This window comes from Pelophylax lessonae (genome assembly GCF_965119305.1).
Source record: "Pelophylax lessonae genome assembly, chromosome: 1".
Lineage (NCBI taxonomy): Eukaryota > Metazoa > Chordata > Amphibia > Anura > Ranidae > Pelophylax > Pelophylax lessonae.
Window position 1 is genome coordinate 881,720,461 of NC_138768.1, and position 24,179 is coordinate 881,744,639.

The 24,179-nt window shown below is 45.8% G+C and overlaps 1 long non-coding RNA gene across 1 annotated transcript in view; it reads left to right on the forward strand.

Moving 5' to 3' along the window:
• LOC309545009 overlaps positions 1-24,179 on the forward strand; it is a 338,928-nt gene that overhangs the window by 56,029 nt on the left and 258,720 nt on the right. The gene's annotated exons all lie outside the window — the stretch shown is intronic.

The following is a 24,179-nucleotide window of genomic DNA, read 5'->3' on the forward strand; positions in this document are numbered from 1 at the left end:
TAATGTGTTAGGATCTATACTGGTATGGACTGGGTTATATGTTAGGATCTATACTGGTATGGACTGGGTAATGTGTTAGGATCTATACTGGTATGGACTGGGTGATGTGTTAGGATCTATACTGGTATGGACTGGGTAATATGATAGGATCTATACTGGTATGGACTGGGTGATTTGTTCGGATCTATACTGGTATTTACTGGGTAATGTGTTAGGATCTATACTGGTATGGACTGGGTAATATGATAGGATCTATACTGGTATGGACTGGGTGATTTGTTCGGATCTATACTGGTATGAACTGGGTAATGTGTTACGCTCTATACTGGTATGGACTGACTAATGTGTTAGGATCTATACTGGTATGGACTGGGTTATATGTTAGGATCTATACTGGTATGGACTGGGTAATGTGTTAGGATCTATACTGGTATGGACTGGGTAATGTGTTAGGATCTATACTGATATGGACTGGGTAATATGATAGGATCTATACTGGTATGGAATGGGTGATTTGTTCGGATCTATACTGGTATGGACTGGGTAATATGATAGGATCTATACTGGTATGGACTTTGTGATTTGTTCGGATCTATACTGGCATGGACTGGGTAATGTGTTAGGATCTATACTGGTATGGACTGGGTGATGTGTTAGGATCTATACTGGTATGGACTGGTTAATGTGTTAGGATCTATACTGGTATGGACTGGTTAATGTGTTAGAATCTATACTGGTATGAACTGTGTAATGTGTTAGGATCTATACTGGTATGGACTTGGTAATGTGTTAGGATCTATACTGGTATGGACTGGGTAATGTGTTAGGATCTGTAGCACCCTACAGGTAGGTGCTAGGTTAATGTATAGTGGGCCTTGTCGGCCTAACAGCAGGGCTGTGATTTGTTAGGTAGGGTGTCATGGCTTCCAGGTGTGCCTGCTGAAGGGAGAAGTATCCCCACTGTGTTAGGATCCATTCTGGTATGGACTGGGTAATATGTTAGGATCTATACTGGTAAGGACTGGGTAGTGTGTTAGGATCTATACTGGTAAGGACTGGGTAATGTGTTAGGATCTATACTGGTATGGACTGGGTAATGTATTAGGATCTATATTGGTATGGACTGGATAATATGTTAGGATCTATACTGGTATGGACTGGGTAATGTGTTAGGATCCATACTGATATGGACTGGGTGATGTGTTAGGATCTATACTGGTATGGACTGGGTAATGTGTTAGGATCTATACTGGTACAGACTGGGTAATATGATAGGATCTATACTGGTATGGACTGGGTGATGTGTTAGGATCTATACTGGTATGGACTGGGTAATATGATAGCATCTATACTGGTATGGACTGGTTACTGTGTTAGGATCTATACTGGTATGGACTGGTTAATGTGTTAGAATCTATACGGTTATGGACTGGGTAATGTGTTAGGATCTATACTGGTATGCACTGGGTAATGTGTTAGGATCTATACTGGTATGGAAAGGGTAATGTGTTAGGATCTATACTGGTATGGACTGGGTAATGTATTAGGATCTATATTGGTATGGACTGGATAATATGTTAGGATCTATACTGGTATGGACTGGGTAATTTGTTAGGATCCATACTGATATGGACTGGGTGATGTGTTAGGATCTATACTGGTAAGGACTGGGTAATATGATAGGATCTATACTGGTATGGACTGGGTGATGTGTTAGGATCTATACTGGTATGGACTGGGTAATATGATAGGATCTATACTGGTATGGACTGGTTACTGTGTTAGGATCTATACTGGTATGGACTGGTTAATGTGTTAGAATCTATACGGTTATGGACTGGGTAATGTGTTAGGATCTATACTGGTATGCACTGGGTAATGTGTTAGGATCTATACTGGTACGGACTGGGTAATATGATAGGATCTATACTGGTATGGACTGGGTGATGTGTTAGGATCTATACTGGTATGGACTGGGTAATATGATAGGATCTATACTGGTATGGACTGGTTACTGTGTTAGGATCTATACTGGTATGGACTGGTTAATGTGTTAGAATCTATACGGTTATGGACTGGGTAATGTGTTAGGATCTATACTGGTATGCACTGGGTAATGTGTTAGGATCTATACTGGTATGGAAAGGGTAATGTGTTAGGATCTATACTGGTATGGACTGGGTAATGTGTTAGGATCTATACTGGTATGGACTGGGTAATGTGTTAGGATCTATACTGGTATGGAAAGGGTAATGTGTTAGGATCTATACTGGTATGGACTGGGTAATATGTTAGGATCTATACTGGTATGGACTGGGTAATGTGTTAGGATCTGTAGCACCCTACAGGTATGTGCTAGGTTAATGTATAGTGGGCCTTGTCTGCCTAACAGCAGGGCTGTGATTTGTTAGGTAGGGTGTCAGGGCTTCCAGATGTGCCTGCTGAAGGGAGAAGTATCCCCACTGGCTCCTGTGAGAGGCTTCTCATAGGACAGTGTGGGGAGCTCAATCAGGGGACACATACCAGCTTGTACCTACCCCAGAAGGCAGATTAGGCTGCAAAGGATTCTGGGAGTTGGGTATGAGTTTGGGGGAAGTGCGTGACACGGTGTCTTTGGCGGGAGCAGAGTCCCAGGAAGGAGAGTGCAGCTGTCTCTCCTCCTGTCTGAGGAAGGTGGATGTCTCGGGGTGTCACCTGAGAGTCCAGAGAGTGCTGAGTTGAGCTGAGGGGATCCATTGCGTTGAGACCCTGCGGAAAGAGAGAGGGGTCCAGTCCCAGGAAAGCCTACACAGGTCATGAGTACTGAGGATTGCCCCTTGGGGTCTGCCTAGATTTAGAGGGGACCACTCCGGTTCAGGTTCTGGGATCCAATGCCAGCTAGCTGTGAAAGGGGGTACCTAGGTTGAGGACCTTGAAGTTGCCAAGGGGGTACCTAGTGGGTGGATCCTGAAGAGTTCAAGGTTAAAGGGGGGGGGCACCTGCAGTCTGGGCCCTGAATTGTACAGAGCGTATCAGTTACAGTGTCAGTTACACAGAGTTCTACATTATACTACCTCAAGCTGTATCAAGCAGGGGAAAGTATTTAATGATTCCACAGCACAGCAGTGTCAGGAGTTCTACAGTTCTCAGTCTTGGATCTACTGGACTATATGTCGGGGATTCAACACTTCTTCTGTTATACAGAGTGTTCTCAGAGTTAGTAAGCATTGGCTGGCATTTATTGAGAAAAGTCATAATTGTAATTAGTTTGAGCCTCAAGGAGTATCCCACTCATTCCCTTCTCCCATCCCCTTTACTTTAATAAAGCATAAATATGGATAATATCCCCCAGATTGGGACTATGACGGGTAACGACACAGGTGGGTATAACCAAAGAAAAAGGTTTATTTGTTATAAACACAATAAAAAATATATATATACATTAATTGGCAAAAGGGCCAAAAATATTACACAATTGCACAATTTTGAAAGACAACGTTAAAAATTGAGCGACTCTTTATATTGGTAGATCCAAAGATTATTTCGACATGGAGGAACCTGTAATGTGGTCTTGAAGACCCTACGCGTTTCAATTATACTCTTCTTCAGGGGTATTTTTAGACCTTGGTTCCAATTGATTGTTTTATAACTATTTTACATTGTTCTACAAAGATAGAAACAAAATTGTTAATTTTATATCATAGTACAACTTCTAGTTATGTATCATTTGTTTTTAGTTGTATATTATTCACCATATCTCATCATATACATACCATGTCTTTTTTTGGTCATTCGATCTGTAAAGAGTCGTATTTAAAAACTTGATCGTTTTAGCCTTCCCCAGAATCACATGCCGGGAGATGTATACGTGGGTTTGTACTGAGAATTCAAACCATTCCTACTCAATCCAACAAAGGGAAGAGAGAGATGGGTGAGTCAGTACTGGATAGGAAGCCGAGATAGGGACAGAGACGTGGGACAGAAGCACTAAGTCACTACAAGGGGTCCTTACCCAAAAAAGAACACCAGCTTATTCAGTCCGCCATTCTAAAAAATTAAGTTAGAAAATATAAATGTTGTATTCTTATTTGTTGGTAACATACTTTCTTAGTTAGAAAATAACAGTATAAAGAGATGTATCTCTTAACCTATTTAAAATTTAAATCAGGTTTGTAGGATTTTAGGTTTACATATTCCTAGATCTTGAGTAATCATTTAAGTATTATAATAGAAATGTGGGTTAAAAAATAAAACCAGATAGATATCATCTTGCAGGATATAAATTGTTCCCTTTGCAAAATACATTCGTGCTCTCAAAGGGATGCCTACCTTATACAGGTATGTTGTCAAGAAAGGAAGGAGGCTTTGGAGGGTACGACAGGTCAAATAATCACACTTGCCAGGTATTTTCAATGGCCATATAATTTCCAAAGAGACAGAGGAGACATCTATTTCAAATGTAAAGTTATGTGTCAGTAGGTAAGTATGTATTTATTCATACAACAAATTTGGTGTATGATTATAGTCTGTACTTCTAAAAAAGAAAGTCAGACCAGAAAATGCATCTGTCTATAAGTATCTTCAGAAGTTTTTATATTTCAAAGATTACCTCCTGGGAAACTTTACTTTAATAAAACCTACAAAAAAAGATGCCGGAGTTGTCGCTGCTTCAGTTGTCACACTCAGGGTCAATGCTCACATGGGCTGGAGAGACTACCGGTACTAATGGCAGACCCACATCAGGCCACAGGCCTGGAAACCTTGCTACAGATCTATACTGGTATGGACTGGGTAATGTGCTAGGATCTATACTGGTATGGAAAGGGTAATGTGTTAGGATCTATACTGGTATGGACTGGGTAATGTGTTAGGATCTATACTGGTATGGACTGGGTAATGTGTTAGGATCTATACTGGTATGGAAAGGGTAATGTGTTAGGATCTATACTGGTATGGACTGGGTAATATGTTAGGATCTATACTGGTATGGACTGGGTAATGTGTTAGGATCTGTAGCACCCTACAGGTATGTGCTAGGTTAATGTATAGTGGGCCTTGTCTGCCTAACAGCAGGGCTGTGATTTGTTAGGTAGGGTGTCAGGGCTTCCAGATGTGCCTGCTGAAGGGAGAAGTATCCCCACTGGCTCCTGTGAGAGGCTTCTCATAGGACAGTGTGGGGAGCTCAATCAGGGGACACATACCAGCTTGTACCTACCCCAGAAGGCAGATTAGGCTGCAAAGGATTCTGGGAGTTGGGTATGAGTTTGGGGGAAGTGCGTGACACGGTGTCTTTGGCGGGAGCAGAGTCCCAGGAAGGAGAGTGCAGCTGTCTCTCCTCCTGTCTGAGGAAGGTGGATGTCTCGGGGTGTCACCTGAGAGTCCAGAGAGTGCTGAGTTGAGCTGAGGGGATCCATTGCGTTGAGACCCTGCGGAAAGAGAGAGGGGTCCAGTCCCAGGAAAGCCTACACAGGTCATGAGTACTGAGGATTGCCCCTTGGGGTCTGCCTAGATTTAGAGGGGACCACTCCGGTTCAGGTTCTGGGATCCAATGCCAGCTAGCTGTGAAAGGGGGTACCTAGGTTGAGGACCTTGAAGTTGCCAAGGGGGTACCTAGTGGGTGGATCCTGAAGAGTTCAAGGTTAAAGGGGGGGGGCACCTGCAGTCTGGGCCCTGAATTGTACAGAGCGTATCAGTTACAGTGTCAGTTACACAGAGTTCTACATTATACTACCTCAAGCTGTATCAAGCAGGGGAAAGTATTTAATGATTCCACAGCACAGCAGTGTCAGGAGTTCTACAGTTCTCAGTCTTGGATCTACTGGACTATATGTCGGGGATTCAACACTTCTTCTGTTATACAGAGTGTTCTCAGAGTTAGTAAGCATTGGCTGGCATTTATTGAGAAAAGTCATAATTGTAATTAGTTTGAGCCTCAAGGAGTATCCCACTCATTCCCTTCTCCCATCCCCTTTACTTTAATAAAGCATAAATATGGATAATATCCCCCAGATTGGGACTATGACGGGTAACGACACAGGTGGGTATAACCAAAGAAAAAGGTTTATTTGTTATAAACACAATAAAAAATATATATATACATTAATTGGCAAAAGGGCCAAAAATATTACACAATTGCACAATTTTGAAAGACAACGTTAAAAATTGAGCGACTCTTTATATTGGTAGATCCAAAGATTATTTCGACATGGAGGAACCTGTAATGTGGTCTTGAAGACCCTACGCGTTTCAATTATACTCTTCTTCAGGGGTATTTTTAGACCTTGGTTCCAATTGATTGTTTTATAACTATTTTACATTGTTCTACAAAGATAGAAACAAAATTGTTAATTTTATATCATAGTACAACTTCTAGTTATGTATCATTTGTTTTTAGTTGTATATTATTCACCATATCTCATCATATACATACCATGTCTTTTTTTGGTCATTCGATCTGTAAAGAGTCGTATTTAAAAACTTGATCGTTTTAGCCTTCCCCAGAATCACATGCCGGGAGATGTATACGTGGGTTTGTACTGAGAATTCAAACCATTCCTACTCAATCCAACAAAGGGAAGAGAGAGATGGGTGAGTCAGTACTGGATAGGAAGCCGAGATAGGGACAGAGACGTGGGACAGAAGCACTAAGTCACTACAAGGGGTCCTTACCCAAAAAAGAACACCAGCTTATTCAGTCCGCCATTCTAAAAAATTAAGTTAGAAAATATAAATGTTGTATTCTTATTTGTTGGTAACATACTTTCTTAGTTAGAAAATAACAGTATAAAGAGATGTATCTCTTAACCTATTTAAAATTTAAATCAGGTTTGTAGGATTTTAGGTTTACATATTCCTAGATCTTGAGTAATCATTTAAGTATTATAATAGAAATGTGGGTTAAAAAATAAAACCAGATAGATATCATCTTGCAGGATATAAATTGTTCCCTTTGCAAAATACATTCGTGCTCTCAAAGGGATGCCTACCTTATACAGGTATGTTGTCAAGAAAGGAAGGAGGCTTTGGAGGGTACGACAGGTCAAATAATCACACTTGCCAGGTATTTTCAATGGCCATATAATTTCCAAAGAGACAGAGGAGACATCTATTTCAAATGTAAAGTTATGTGTCAGTAGGTAAGTATGTATTTATTCATACAACAAATTTGGTGTATGATTATAGTCTGTACTTCTAAAAAAGAAAGTCAGACCAGAAAATGCATCTGTCTATAAGTATCTTCAGAAGTTTTTATATTTCAAAGATTACCTCCTGGGAAACTTTACTTTAATAAAACCTACAAAAAAAGATGCCGGAGTTGTCGCTGCTTCAGTTGTCACACTCAGGGTCAATGCTCACATGGGCTGGAGAGACTACCGGTACTAATGGCAGACCCACATCAGGCCACAGGCCTGGAAACCTTGCTACAGATCTATACTGGTATGGACTGGGTAATGTGCTAGGATCTATACTGGTATGGACTGGGTAATGTGTTAGGATCTATACTGGTATGGACTGGGTGATGTGTTAGGATCTATACTGGTATGGACTGGGTAATGTGTTAGGATCTATACTGGTATGGACTGGGTAATGTGTTAGGATCTATACTGGTATGGACTGGGTAATGTGTTAGGATCTATACTGGTATGGACTGGGTAATGTGTTAGGATCTGTAGCACCCTACAGGTATGTGCTAGGTTAATGTATAGTGGGCCTTGTCTGCCTAACAGCAGGGCTGTGATTTGTTAGGTAGGGTGTCAGGGCTTCCAGATGTGCCTGCTGAAGGGAGAAGTATCCCCACTGGCTCCTGTGAGAGGCTTCTCATAGGACAGTGTGGGGAGCTCAATCAGGGGACACATACCAGCTTGTACCTACCCCAGAAGGCAGATTAGGCTGCAAAGGATTCTGGGAGTTGGGTATGAGTTTGGGGGAAGTGCGTGACACGGTGTCTTTGGCGGGAGCAGAGTCCCAGGAAGGAGAGTGCAGCTGTCTCTCCTCCTGTCTGAGGAAGGTGGATGTCTCGGGGTGTCACCTGAGAGTCCAGAGAGTGCTGAGTTGAGCTGAGGGGATCCATTGCGTTGAGACCCTGCGGAAAGAGAGAGGGGTCCAGTCCCAGGAAAGCCTACACAGGTCATGAGTACTGAGGATTGCCCCTTGGGGTCTGCCTAGATTTAGAGGGGACCACTCCGGTTCAGGTTCTGGGATCCAATGCCAGCTAGCTGTGAAAGGGGGTACCTAGGTTGAGGACCTTGAAGTTGCCAAGGGGGTACCTAGTGGGTGGATCCTGAAGAGTTCAAGGTTAAAGGGGGGGGGCACCTGCAGTCTGGGCCCTGAATTGTACAGAGCGTATCAGTTACAGTGTCAGTTACACAGAGTTCTACATTATACTACCTCAAGCTGTATCAAGCAGGGGAAAGTATTTAATGATTCCACAGCACAGCAGTGTCAGGAGTTCTACAGTTCTCAGTCTTGGATCTACTGGACTATATGTCGGGGATTCAACACTTCTTCTGTTATACAGAGTGTTCTCAGAGTTAGTAAGCATTGGCTGGCATTTATTGAGAAAAGTCATAATTGTAATTAGTTTGAGCCTCAAGGAGTATCCCACTCATTCCCTTCTCCCATCCCCTTTACTTTAATAAAGCATAAATATGGATAATATCCCCCAGATTGGGACTATGACGGGTAACGACACAGGTGGGTATAACCAAAGAAAAAGGTTTATTTGTTATAAACACAATAAAAAATATATATATACATTAATTGGCAAAAGGGCCAAAAATATTACACAATTGCACAATTTTGAAAGACAACGTTAAAAATTGAGCGACTCTTTATATTGGTAGATCCAAAGATTATTTCGACATGGAGGAACCTGTAATGTGGTCTTGAAGACCCTACGCGTTTCAATTATACTCTTCTTCAGGGGTATTTTTAGACCTTGGTTCCAATTGATTGTTTTATAACTATTTTACATTGTTCTACAAAGATAGAAACAAAATTGTTAATTTTATATCATAGTACAACTTCTAGTTATGTATCATTTGTTTTTAGTTGTATATTATTCACCATATCTCATCATATACATACCATGTCTTTTTTTGGTCATTCGATCTGTAAAGAGTCGTATTTAAAAACTTGATCGTTTTAGCCTTCCCCAGAATCACATGCCGGGAGATGTATACGTGGGTTTGTACTGAGAATTCAAACCATTCCTACTCAATCCAACAAAGGGAAGAGAGAGATGGGTGAGTCAGTACTGGATAGGAAGCCGAGATAGGGACAGAGACGTGGGACAGAAGCACTAAGTCACTACAAGGGGTCCTTACCCAAAAAAGAACACCAGCTTATTCAGTCCGCCATTCTAAAAAATTAAGTTAGAAAATATAAATGTTGTATTCTTATTTGTTGGTAACATACTTTCTTAGTTAGAAAATAACAGTATAAAGAGATGTATCTCTTAACCTATTTAAAATTTAAATCAGGTTTGTAGGATTTTAGGTTTACATATTCCTAGATCTTGAGTAATCATTTAAGTATTATAATAGAAATGTGGGTTAAAAAATAAAACCAGATAGATATCATCTTGCAGGATATAAATTGTTCCCTTTGCAAAATACATTCGTGCTCTCAAAGGGATGCCTACCTTATACAGGTATGTTGTCAAGAAAGGAAGGAGGCTTTGGAGGGTACGACAGGTCAAATAATCACACTTGCCAGGTATTTTCAATGGCCATATAATTTCCAAAGAGACAGAGGAGACATCTATTTCAAATGTAAAGTTATGTGTCAGTAGGTAAGTATGTATTTATTCATACAACAAATTTGGTGTATGATTATAGTCTGTACTTCTAAAAAAGAAAGTCAGACCAGAAAATGCATCTGTCTATAAGTATCTTCAGAAGTTTTTATATTTCAAAGATTACCTCCTGGGAAACTTTACTTTAATAAAACCTACAAAAAAAGATGCCGGAGTTGTCGCTGCTTCAGTTGTCACACTCAGGGTCAATGCTCACATGGGCTGGAGAGACTACCGGTACTAATGGCAGACCCACATCAGGCCACAGGCCTGGAAACCTTGCTACAGATCTATACTGGTATGGACTGGGTAATGTGCTAGGATCTATACTGGTATGGACTGGGTAATGTGTTAGGATCTATACTGGTATGGACTGGGTGATGTGTTAGGATCTATACTGGTATGGACTGGGTAATGTGTTAGGATCTATACTGGTATGGACTGGGTAATGTGTTAGGATCTATACTGGTATGGACTGGGTAATGTGTTAGGATCTATACTGGTATGGACTGGGTAATGTGTTAGGATCTATACTGGTATGGACTGGGTAATGTGTTAGGATCTATACTGGTATGGACTGGGTAATGTGTTAGGATCTATACTGGTATGGACTGGGTTAGGATTTATACTGGTATGGACTGGGTAATGTGTTTGGATCTATACTGGTATGGACTGGGTAATGTGTTAGGATCTATACTGGTATGGCCTGGGTAACGTGTTAGGATCTATACTGGTATGGACTGGGTTAAGATTTATACTGGTATGGACTGGGTAATTTGTTAGGATCTATACTGGTATGGCCTGGGTAACGTGTTAGGATCTATACTGGTATGGACAGGGACGTCTTTACCGCAGGGCAAAAGGGGCAGCTGCCCAGGGCCTTGTCAATCTTTAGGGGCCCAAAGCAGAGCTGCTCCTTAAGCCACAAATTGGCGCTGACCGCTGTAATGTAAATCTACCGTTCCGAACTTCCGGTCCGCGGCGCTGCGTCTAGACAGTCTCTCAGATTGTCAGTGACTTTCTGTGCAAAGAAGCCGGCATCCGGCCGGACCTGGCATCGGCGCCGCGCACTGATCATTGCTATCTAGGATGGAACGAGCAGAGAGGAGTGGGCGGGGCCTTGATCTCAACTGACGCACTAGCCCCGCCCCTTTGCTGTGAATGGTGTGTGATGTGATGGAGGGCCTCGGGGTAGGAGATGGAGTAGCCAGCAGGACTGCGCAGTGGAGCCGACAGCAGAGTGCTCCTGTCCTGGCTGTCACGCAGGCCGCAGTTACAACTTGCAGCCACTGATCACAGCGGAGCTGGCCAGGACCAGACCAGGTAGGTCTTTCTCCTCTCTAGGCTCCCAGGCTCCCCATAGGTAGTAGTGAGTTAGAGTAGTAATAGTATATTAATGTACCCCTTAATGCATGAACCTGCCAACCTGGAAATTTTTAGAGATTTTCCACTGCTGCCCAATACCAACTGTGGTCAGGGCATCAGTTGCAGTTGCACAGATACAAAGTGGAGGGGGGGGGGGTTTAACATGACAGCATTTACTACAGACTGTATTAAATGCTGTCATGTTTAACCCAGCCCCACCCCCATCCACTTTGTATCTGTGCAACTGATGCCCTGACCACAGTTGATACAGTTAGTTAGTAAATCCTGACCATTTCAGGCTGTGTCCAGAAGGATTTATTTATAAGGCCCCTTTCACACAGGTGGACCATTCAGATCCGCCTGTCCATTTTTTTGGCGGATCTGAACGGTTCCCCCATGCATCTCTATGGGGCATCGGATGTCAGCAGAGACATGTCCGCTGACATCCAATCCGTCAAATCTGGACGGATGGAAACCCTATTTTCCATCCGTCCAGCAGATCGGATGGGATCGAATGAGAACGAACCGGCGGTCCGTTCTCATCCGATTTCCCCATAGAGATGTATGGGGATCTGAGAGCTGTGTCTCCACACACAGCGTGGAGAACAGCTGTCATCCGCCTGCTCAGTGGGGGATCTGCAGATCGATTCCCCGCTGAGATAAACGGAGTCCGTCCGACGGACTCAATATGTGAAAGGGGTCTTAGAGAGCACGCTGCATGGCTCTGACCAGACACTGCTAGATGGGCCTACTTTAGGCCTGATTCACATGTATGCAGGTTGGGGGCCCACATTTTCAAAGGCACAGCATCATATTCATTTGAATGGGCTGATATGCGTTTCCAGCAGAAAAAAAGGTGCATGCAAAATTGCATGGGTGGGGGGGTCCAAGAAAATGTTTGCCCAGGGTCCAATCCATATTAAAGACGGCCCTGGGTATGGACTGGGTAATGTGTTAGGATCTATACTGGTATAGACTGGGTTATATGTTAGGATCTATACTGGTATGGACTGGGTAATGTGTTAGGATCTATACTGGTATGGACTGGGTAATGTGTTAGGATCTATACTGGTATGGACTGGGTAATGTGTTAGGATCTATACTGGTATGGACTGGGTAATGTGTTAGGATCTATACTGGTATGGACTGGGTAATGTTTTAGGATCTATACTGGTATGGACTGGGTAATGTGTTAGGATCTATACTGGTATGGACTGGGTAATGTGTTAGGATCTATACTGGTATGGACTGGGTAATGTGTTAGGATCTATACTGGTATCAGTGTTGCCAACCGTCCGTATATTTACGGACAGCCCGTAAAATCAGGGCACTTTTCTCCTGCCCGTAAATGCCCGTAGCAGGAGAAAAGTGCCCGTGAAATACGGCAGCGATCGGCTCGAGTCGGAACTGCGCATGTGCAGTTCCGGAAATGCCCGAGATGACCCGATCATTTCCTGTATTCGGGCTGGGGGGCGGAGCCCTGGCCAGGGGGGTGGGTCTGGCTGCTGTCAGGCTCAGGAGAGTCAGAACGAAGCTGTGAGTGCGGCACGCCGGCACGCCTACTGACTTGTGATGACAAGGCGCCGGCGCCGCAAGTGCTGCTGAGCTGATTGGATCATCGGATGTCATCGTCATGGCGCATTTCCCGAATCCCGCCACACCACCGCCAGGGCCAGGCCAGGCGCCAGAATTTAAAAATCAGGAGCCAGCCATCCGAGCCAAGCTGAGTTTGAAGTTCAGCAGGTGGCGGCGGCGGAATATGGACACTCATGTGAGAAGGGGACACACACAGTGACAGGACAGTACTATGGGGGCTGAAGGGGACACAGTGACAGGACAGTAGTACTATGGGGGCTGAAGGGGACACAGTGTCACAGTGACAGGACAGTACTATGGGGGCTGAAGGGGGCACAGGACAGTACTATGGGGGCTGAAGGGGACACAGGACAGTACTATGGGGGCTGAAGGGGACACAGGACAGTACTATGGGGGCTGAAGGGGGCACAGTGACAGGACAGTACTATGGGGGCTGAAGGGGACACAGGACAGTACTATGGGGGCTAAAGGGGACACAGGACAGTACTATGGGGGCTGAAGGAGGCACAGTGACAGGACAGTACTATGGGGGCTGAAGGGGGCACAGGACAGTGACAGGACAGTACTATGGGGGCTGAAGGGGACACAGGACAGTACTATGGGGGCTAAAGGGGACACAGGACAGTACTATGGGGGCTAAAGGGGACACAGGACAGTACTATGGGGGCTAAAGGGGACACAGGACCGTACTATGGGGGCTGAAGGGGACACAGGACAGTACTACGGGGGCTAAAGGGGACACAGGACAGTACTACGGGGGCTGAAGGGGACACAGGACAGTACTACGGGGGCTGAAGGGGACACAGGACAGTACTACGGGGGCTGAAGGGGACACAGGACAGTACTATGGGGGCTAAAGGGGACACAGGACAGTACTATGGGGGCTGAAGGGGACACAGTGACAGGACAGTACTATGGGGGCTGAAGGGGACACAGTGACAGGACAATACTATGGGGGCTGAAGGGGGCACAGGACAGTGACAGGACAGTACTATGGGGGCTAAAGGGGACACAGGACAGTACTATGGGGTCTGAAGGGGACACAGGACAGTACTATGGGGTCTGAAGGGGACACAGGACAGTACTATGGGGGCTGAAGGGGACACAGGACAGTACTATGGGGGCTGAAGGGGACACAGGACAGTACTATGGGGGCTGAAGGGGACACAGGACAGTACTATGGGGGCTGAAGGGGACACAGGACAGTACTATGGGGGCTGAAGGGGGCACAGAAGGACAGTACTATGGGGTCTGAAGGGGACACAGAAGGACAGTACTATGGGGTCTGAAGGGGGCACAGAAGGACAGTACTATGGGGTCTGAAGGGGGCACAGGAGGACAGTGCTGTAGAGGGTATATGAAGGTGGGCAGAGGAGGACTCTGCTGTGGGAGGGTGATGTAAAAGGTGGCAGAGGTGGACACTGATGTGGAGGGTGAAGGGGGGCAGATTAGGACACTACTGTTGGGGGGGGAATGGGGGGTGTCTGCAGCCTCTCAATACCTCCTGTACCATGTCCGCGCAGCCTCTGACCATCTCCTGTAGAACGTCTGCAGTCTCTGACCTCCTCCGGTATGATGTCCACAGCATCTGACCACCTCCCGTATCATTTCCGCAGCCTCTGACCACCCTCAGGTAAGTGACAGCGCTGCCAGGCCAGTCTAAGGGGGGGGGGTCACTGATGTAAGGGCTGGGTGAATACAATAATGTAAGGGGGAACTGATATAAAGGTTTCCCCCTTACAGCAGGGAACCCCCCCCCCCTTACCTTAGTGTAATTAATCTGTGGAAGGTGGTCTCTGGTCACCAGAGTCCCCCCACCCCCCTATAAGAGTTCCTGGTATTCCTCTCTACATCAGAGTCTGCAGGATTCTCCCCTTACAGTGCAAAGGGGGAACTCTGCAGACCCTGATGTAAAAGAGAACTCTGATGTAAAGGGGAATGCAGTGGACTCTGATATAAGGCGGTTTCTGGTCACCAGAGCACCCACTTAAATCAGAGTTCCTGCTTAAATCAAGATCTGCAGCATTCCTCTTTACGTCAGAGTTACACTGTAAGGGAATCCTGCACACTCTGATATATGGGGGAACGCTGTGCTGGCTGGGTTATATTAATCTGATCTTCATGTAAATGGAGAAATATGGTTTTTGACTTTTGTTTAACCTAAACACATTGCTAATAGCACTATCTACATGTTTATAGTTTAAGTATTGATATTTGCACGGTTTAGCACTGAAAACAGCCTGTTTATGTACATTTTTGCAATGCCAGTAAAAAATTTGTGCCGTCCGTAAATTTTGGACGTTCTGCCAGTAAATTTCCCTACGGTGGGTTGGCAACACTGACTGGTATGGACTGGGTAATGTGTTAGGATCTATACTGGTATGGACTGGGTAATGTCTTATGATCTATACTGGTATGGACTGGGTAATGTGTTAGGATCTATACTGGTATGGACTGGGTAATATGTTATGATCTATACTGGTATGGACTGGGTAATGTCTTATGATCTATACTGGTATGGACTAAAATGTTTTCTAATGCCCACCTAACTTCCTGCCCCCTGGACCCTGTTCCTTCTCAAAAACTACGGTCACCCTCTGGCTCTATCCTACACTCTTTAACTCATATCTTCAACCTTTCCCTCTCCACTGGCATCTTCCCCAACGTTTAGTCTACAACCGCCTGAGCAAGCACCTCATTGAGAGTAACCTCCTTGATCCCCTTCAGTCTGGATTTCGCCGGCAACACTCCACAGAATCTTCTCTCCTAAAACTTACAAATGACTTACTAACAGCTAAAACCAATAGTCACTACTCCGTACTCTTACTCTTGGACCTCTCTGCTGCCTTTGATACTGTTGACCACCCCCTCCTTCTCAAAAAACTCTATTTGCTTGGTCTCCGTGACTGTGCTCTTCATTGGTTCGAATCTTATCTATCTCACCGCACCTTCAGTGTCACTTACAGTTCTACTTACTCCCCTGCAACTCCTCTTACCATTGGGGTCCCCCAAGGTTCTGTCCTTGGACTGCTACTATTCTCTATCAACACCTCCTCCCTGGGTCAGCTAATAGCCTCCTATGGCTTCCGCTACCATTTCTATGCTGATGACACCCAAATCTATCTCTCAGCTCACATCATCAGTCTCCTGCTGCATCACTGATCTACTAACAGACATATCAGCCTGGATGTCTCACCACTTCCTCAAACTGAATCTATCTAAAACTGAGCTCATAATATTTCCTCCTCCATGTGCCCCTTCCCCGGAATTCTCTGTCAAGATCAATGGCACAACTATCAGTCCTTCCACACATGCCAGGGTGCTAGGGGTAATCCTGGACTCTGCACTGTCCTTTCAGGCTCACATCCAATCCCTGTCCAAATCATGCCGCCTTAACCTCCGCAACATCTCTAGAATACACCCCATTTTATCCAATGACACCACCAAGCTTCTAATTCATGCCCTGGTTATCTCTCACCTGGACTACAGCAACTCCCTCCTCATTGGATTACCTTTACATAGACTATCCCTGCTTCAGTCCATAATGAATGCTGCTGCAAGACTCATCCACCTTACCAACCGTTCAGTGTCCTCCACCCCTCTCTGCCAATCCCTTCATTGGCTTCCACTCACCCACCGAATAAAATTCAAAGTGCTAACAGTAGTTTACAATGCCATCCACAACTCTGCCCCCAGCTACATCACTAACCTGATCTCAAAATATCAACCAAGTCGCTCTCTTCGGTCCTCCCAAGACCTCCTGCTCTTTAGCTTCCTTGTCACCTCCTCCTATGCTCGCCTCCAGGATTTCGCAAGAGCTTCTCGTATTCTTTGGAACTCTCTACCCCAATCTTTCTGACTGTCCCCTGATCTATCCATCTTCAGATGATCCTTAAAAACCCTTCTCTTTAAAGAAGCCTACCCGGCTACTAACTAATACACTGTTTCACTTTCTCCATCAGCTCATCCCCCACAGCTATTACCTGTTGTATCAATTGACCCTCCCTTTTAGATTGTTAGCTCTAATGACCAGGGCCCTCTGATTCCTTTTGTACCAAATCGTATTGTAATTGCAATGTCTGTCTTCATTTTGTAAAGCGCTGCGCAAACTGTTGGCGCTACATAAGTCCTGTATAATAATAATAATAAAAAAATACTGGTATGGACTGGGTGATATGTAAGGATCTATACTGGTATGGACTCGGTAATATGTTAGGATCTATACTGGTATGGACTGGGTAATGTGTTGGGATCTATACTGGTATGGACTGGGTAATGTGTTAGGATCTATACTGGTATGGACTCGGTAATATGTTAGGATCTATACTGGTATGGACTGGGTAATGTATTAGGATCTATACTGGTATGGACTCGGTAATATGTTAGGATCTATACTGGTAATGACTGGTTAATGTGTTAGGATCTATACTGGTATAGACTGAGTAATGTGCTAGGATCTATACTGGTATGGACTGGGTAATGTATTAGGATCTATACTGGTATGGACTCGGTATTATGTTAGGATCTATACTGGTATGAACTGGGTAATGTGTTAGGATCTATACTGGTATGGACTGTGTAATGTGTTAGGATCTATACTGGTATGGACTCGGTATTATGTTAGGATCTATACTGGTATGAACTGGGTAATGTGTTAGGATCTATACTGGTATGGACTGGGTAATATGTTAGGATCTATACTGGTATGGACTGGGTAATATGTTAGGATCTATACTGGTATGGACTGGGTAATGTGTTAGGATCTATATTGGTATGGACTGGGTAATGTGTTAGGATCTATACTGGTATGGACTGGGTAATGTGTTAGGATCTATACTGGTATGGACTGGGTAATGTGTTAGGAAGGAAAGGATGCCACATCATTTGATGGAAATGAAAATTATCACCCTACAGATGGCAGAATTCAAAGACACCCCGAAAATCAAGTGAAAAAATGATGCAGCAGGTGAGTCCATTTTGCTGAAATGTCATTGCAGCAACTCAGAATGGTCCTCAGTAGTGTGTATGGCCCCCATGTGCTTGTATGCATGCCTGACAATGTCGGGGAATGTTTCTAATGAGACGACGGATGGTGTCCTGGGGTATTTCCCCCCAGTGCTGGGCCAGGGCATCACCGAGCTCCTGAACAGACTGAGGTGCAACCTGTGGCGTCGGATGAACTGAAACATAATGTCCCAGAGGTGTTCTATTGTGTTTATGTCAGGAAAGCATGGGGGCCATTCAATGGTATTAATTCCTTCATCCTCCAGGAACTGGCTGCATACTCTCACCACATGAGGCCTGCATTGTCATGCACCAGGAGGAATCCAGGACCCACTGCACCAGTGTAGGGTCTTACAATGAGTCCAGGGAATTAAACCCGATACCTAATGGCAGTCAGGGTGACATTGTCTAGCCTGTAGAGGTCTGTGTGTCCCTCAATGGCTATGCCTCCCCAGACGAGAGAGAGAGGGGGGGGGGAGGGAGAGAGAGAGAAGGAGGGAGAGAGAGAGAGAGAGAGAGAGAGGGGGGAGGGAGAGAGGGAGAGAGAGAGAGAGAGGGGGGGGATGTACATAACAGATATAGGATGGCACAGGGAGATGACTTACAGGACAGGTACAGGAGGGCACATAGGACAGAATGTACATGGCAGGTATAGGATGGCACAGACAGAGAATGTACATGGCAGATATAGGATGACACACAGAGGATGTACATGGCAAGTATAGGATGGCACACAGAGGATGTACACGGCAGGTAAAGGATGGCACAGACAGAAGATGTACACGGCAAGTATAGGATGGCACAGACAGAGGATGTACACGGCAAGTATAGGATGGCACAGACAGAGGATGTACACGGCAAGTATAGGATGGCACAGACAAAGAATGTACATGGCAAGTATGGGATGGCACACAGTTAATGTATATGGCAGGTGAAGGATGACACAGACAGAGGATGTACATGGCAGGTATAGGATGGCACAGACAGAGGATGTATATGGCAAGTATAGAATGGCACACAGAGGATGGCACACAGAGGATGTGCATGGCAAGTATAGGATGGCACACAGAGGATGTACATGGCAGGTATAGGATGGCACAGACAGAGGATGTACATGGCAAGTATAGGCTGGCACACAGAGGATGTACATGGCAGGTATAGGATGGCACACAGAGGATGTACATGACAAGTATAGGATGGCACACAGAGGAGGTACATGGCAGGTAAAGGACGGCACAGAGACAGAGGATGTACATGGCACACAGAGGATGGCACACAGAGGATGTACATGGCACACAGAGGGTGGTACACAGAGGATGTACATAACACAGAGGATGTACATGGCAGGTAAAGGATGGCACAGACAGAGGATGTACATGGCAGGTAAAGGATGGCACAGACAGAGGATGTACATGGCAGGTATAGGATGGCACACAGAGGATGTACACGGCAGGTAAAGGATGGCACAGACAGAGGATGTACATGGCAAGTATAGGATGGCACACAGAGGATGTACACGGCAGGTAAAGGATGGCACACAGAGGATGTGCATGGCAGGTAAAGGATGGCGCAGACAGAGGATGTACATGCCAGGTAAAGGATGGCACAGACAGAGGGTGTACATGGCAAGTATAGGATGGCACACAGAGGAGGTACACGGCAGGTAAAGGATGGCACAGACAGAGGATGTACACGGCAAGTATAGGATGGCACAGACAGAGAATGTACATGGCAAGTATGGGATAGCACACAGTTAATGTATATGGCAGGTGAAGGATGACACAGACAGAGGATGTACATGGCAGGTATAGGATGGCACAGACAGAGGATGTATATGGCAAGTATAGAATGGCACACAGAGGATGGCACACAGAGGATGTGCATGGCAAGTATAGGATGGCACACAGAGGATGTACATGGCAGGTATAGGATGACACAGACAGAGGATGTACATGGCAAGTATAGGCTGGCACACAGAAGATATACATGGCAGGTATAGGATGGCACACAGAGGATGTACATGACAAGTATAGGATGGCACACAGAGGATGTACATGACAGGTATAGGATGGCACAGAGACCGAGGATGTACATGGCACACAGAGGATGGCACACAGGATGTACATGGCACACAGAGGGTGGCACACAGAGGATGTACATGGCAAGTATAGGATGGCACACAGTGGATGGCACACATAAGATGTACATGGCACACAGAGGATGGCACATAGAGAATGTATATGGCACACAGAGGTTGGCAAACAAAGGATGTACATGACAGGTATAGGATGGCACAGACAGATGATGTACATGGCAGGTAAAGGATGACACAGACAGAGGATGTACATGGCAGGTATAGGATGGCACAGATAGAGGATGTACATGGCAAGTATAGGATGGCACACATATGATGGCACATAGAGGATGTACATGGCACACAGAGGATGGCACACAGAGGATGTACATGGCAGGTAAAGGATGGCACAGACAGAGGATGTACATGGTAGGTATAGGATGGCACAGACAGAGAATGTACATGGCAAGTATAGGCTGGCACACAGAGGATGTACATGGCAAGTATAGGATGGCACACAGAGGATGTACATGGCAGATATAGGATGACACACAGAGGATGTACATGGCAAGTATAGGATGGCACACAGAGGATGTACATGGCAGATATAGGATGACACACAGAGAATGTACATGGCAGATATAGGATGACACACAGAGGATGTACATGGCATGTATAGGATGGCACACAGAGGATGTACACGACAGGTATAGGATGGCACAGAGATAGAGGATGTACATGGCACACAGAGGGTGTACATGGCACACAGAGGATGTACATGGCACACAGAGGATGTACATGGCACACAGAGGATGGCACACAGAGGATGTGCATGGCAGGTAAAGGATGGCGCAGACAGAGGATGTACATGGCAGGTAAAGGATGGCACAGACAGAGGATGTACCTGGCAGGTATAGGATGGCACAGACAGAGGATGTACATGGCAAGTATAGGATGGCACACAGAGGATGTACACGGCAGGTAAAGGATGGCACAGACAGAGGATGTACACGGCAAGTATAGGATGGCACAGACAGAGAATGTACATGGCAAGTATGGGATGGCACACAGTTAATGTATATGGCAGGTGAAGGATGACACAGACAGAGGATGTACATGGCAGGTATAGGATGGCACAGACAGAGGATGTATATGGCAAGTATAGAATGGCACACAGAGGATGGCACACAGAGGATGTGCATGGCAAGTATAGGATGGCACACAGAGGATGTACATGGCAGGTATAGGATGACACAGACAGAGGATGTACATGGCAAGTATAGGCTGGCACACAGAAGATATACATGGCAGGTATAGGATGGCACACAGAGGATGTACATGACAAGTATAGGATGGCACACAGAGGATGTACATGACAGGTATAGGATGGCACAGAGACCGAGGATGTACATGGCACACAGAGGATGGCACACAGAGGATGTACATGGCACACAGAGGGTGGCACACAGAGGATGTACATGGCAAGTATAGGATGGCACACAGTGGATGGCACACATAAGATGTACATGGCACACAGAGGATGGCACATAGAGAATGTATATGGCACACAGAGGATGGCAAACAAAGGATGTACATGGCAGGTATAGGATGGCACAGACAGAGGATGTACATGGCAGGTAAAGGATGACACAGACAGAGGATGTACATGGCAGGTATAGGATGGCACAGATAGAGGATGTACATGGCAAGTATAGGATGGCACACAGAGGATGGCACACAGAGGATGTACATGGCAAGTATAGGATGGCACACAGAGGATGTACATGGCAGGTAAAGGATGGCACAGACAGAGGATGTACATGGTAGGTATAGGATGGCACAGACAGAGAATGTACATGGCAAGTATAGGCTGGCACACAGAGGATGTACATGGCAAGTATAGGATGGCACACAGAGGATGTACATGGCAGATATAGGATGACACACACAGAGGATGTACATGGCAAATATAGGATGACACACAGAGGATGTACATGGCAACTATAGGATGGCACACAGAGGATGTACATGGCAGATATAGGATGACACACAGAGAATGTACATGGCAGATATAGGATGACACACAGAGGATGTACATGGCATGTATAGGATGGCACACAGAGGATGTACACGACAGGTATAGGATGGCACAGAGATAGAGGATGTACATGGCACACAGAGGGTGTACATGGCACACAGAGGATGTACATGGCACACAGAGGATGTACATGGCAAGTAGAGGATGGCACACAGAGGATGGCACACATAAGATGTACATGGCACACAGAGGATGGCACACATAGGATGTACATGGCACACAGAGGATGTACATGACACACAGAGGATGGCACACAGAGGATGTACATGGCACACAGATGATGGCACATAGAGGATGTACATGGCACACAGATGATGGCACACAGAGGATGTACATGGCACACAGAGGATGGCACATAGAGGATGTACATGGCACACAGAGGATGGCACACAGAGGATGTACATGGCACACAGATGATGGCACACAGAGGATGTACATGGCACACAGAGGATGGCACATAGAGGATGTACATGGCACACAGAGGATGTACATGGCACACAGATGATGTACATGGCACACAGAGGATGGCACACAGAGGATGTACATGGCACATAGAGGATGGCACACAGAGGATGGCACACACAGGATGTACATGGCACACAGAGGATGGCACGTAGAGGATGTACATGGCACACAGGAGATGGCATGCAGAGGATGTACATGGCACACAGAGGATGTACATGGCACACAGAGGATTGCACACAAAGGGTGGCACACAGAGGGTGGCACACAGAGGATGTACATGGCACACAAAGGATGGCACACAGATGATGTACATGGCACACAGAGGATGGCACAAAGAGGATGGCACACACACAGAGTATGGCACACAGAGAATGGCACACACACAGAGGATGGCACACAGAGGATGGCAAACAGAGGATGTACATGGCACACAGAGGATGGCACACACACAGAGGATGGCACACACACAGAGGATGGCACACAGAGGATGTATATGGCAGGAAAAGGATGGCACAGACAGTCGATGGAGAGAGAGAGAGAAAAAAAAAATCAAGCAGCCTGCAGCAGTCTGATTACCTTCTACCGGCCACACAGCACATGACGGGAGGAGGTGGGTGGAGCCATTCTTCTAGGCGCGGAGGAGAGGAGGACGAGCAGACGGGGAGGATCCTCCTCCGCTGTGCATGATGGGTCCTCCTCAGAACGTCACTGGTTGCTAGATGCCAGTCGGCTGGCCTTCCTAGCAACCAGTGCAGCGGAGACTCAGAGCCACACCAAAGCAGCCTGCGCCCGCTCCCGGGGGACAACGGGTCGGGGGTGCCCTAGACCACCAGGTAAACTAATGTGGCCTGGGGGGGGGACAAATCAGTGTGTAAATTGTCACCCTGTGTGTGGGGCCCCTTGGCAAGTGGGGCCCCCGGGCAAATGCCGGGCGTGCCCAATCGAAAAGACTGTCCTGGCAGTGAGCACAGGGCCCACTAGAGGAGGTCGGGCCCTCAGGCCACCCTCATGAAGTCTGTTTCTGATTGTTTTGTCAGAGACATTCACACCAGTGTCCTGCTGGAGGTCATTTTGTAGGGCTCTGGCAGTGCTCATCCTGTTCCTCCTTGCATAAAGGAGCAGATACCGGTCCTGCTGATGGGTTAAGGACCTTCTATGGCCCTGTCCAGCTCTCCTAGAGTAACTGCCTGTCTCCTGGAATCTCCTCCATGCTCTGAGACTGTGATGGGAGACACAGCAAATCTTCTGGCAATGGCAAGTATTGATGTGCCATCCTGGAGGAGTTAGACTGCCTGTGCAACCTCTATAGGGTCCAGGTATGGCCTCATGCTACCAGTAATGACACTGACCCAAGCCAAATGCAAAACTAGTTAAAAACAGTCAGTAAAGATGAGTAGGGGAAAAAAATGTCAGTGACCTCCACCTAAAACAATTCCTTTTTTGGGGGTCGTCTTATTGTTGCCCATCTAGTGCACCTTTTGTATAATTTCAATAACACCATAGCAGCTGAAACTGAATAACAAGGTTTAAACATATTGGACTAGGTGGGACTTTAAGTGAGACCCAAGCTGGTGTTGCCCGGCGTCTCCATCCCTATAACAAAACACAAAATGAGGTTGAAGGATTGTAAGAGGTGCATGAAAGTCAGCCAGCCCCCAGTCTGATACACTCACCTTCCAGTCTGTCACCAACCAAATAAAACCTGTCTCTTGGTATAAAGAACAGGGGTTTAGTTGACACACATTTGCAAACGCATGTGAAAGCTGCAGAGCCACTTCACGGCACCCTGTTATATCTACAGT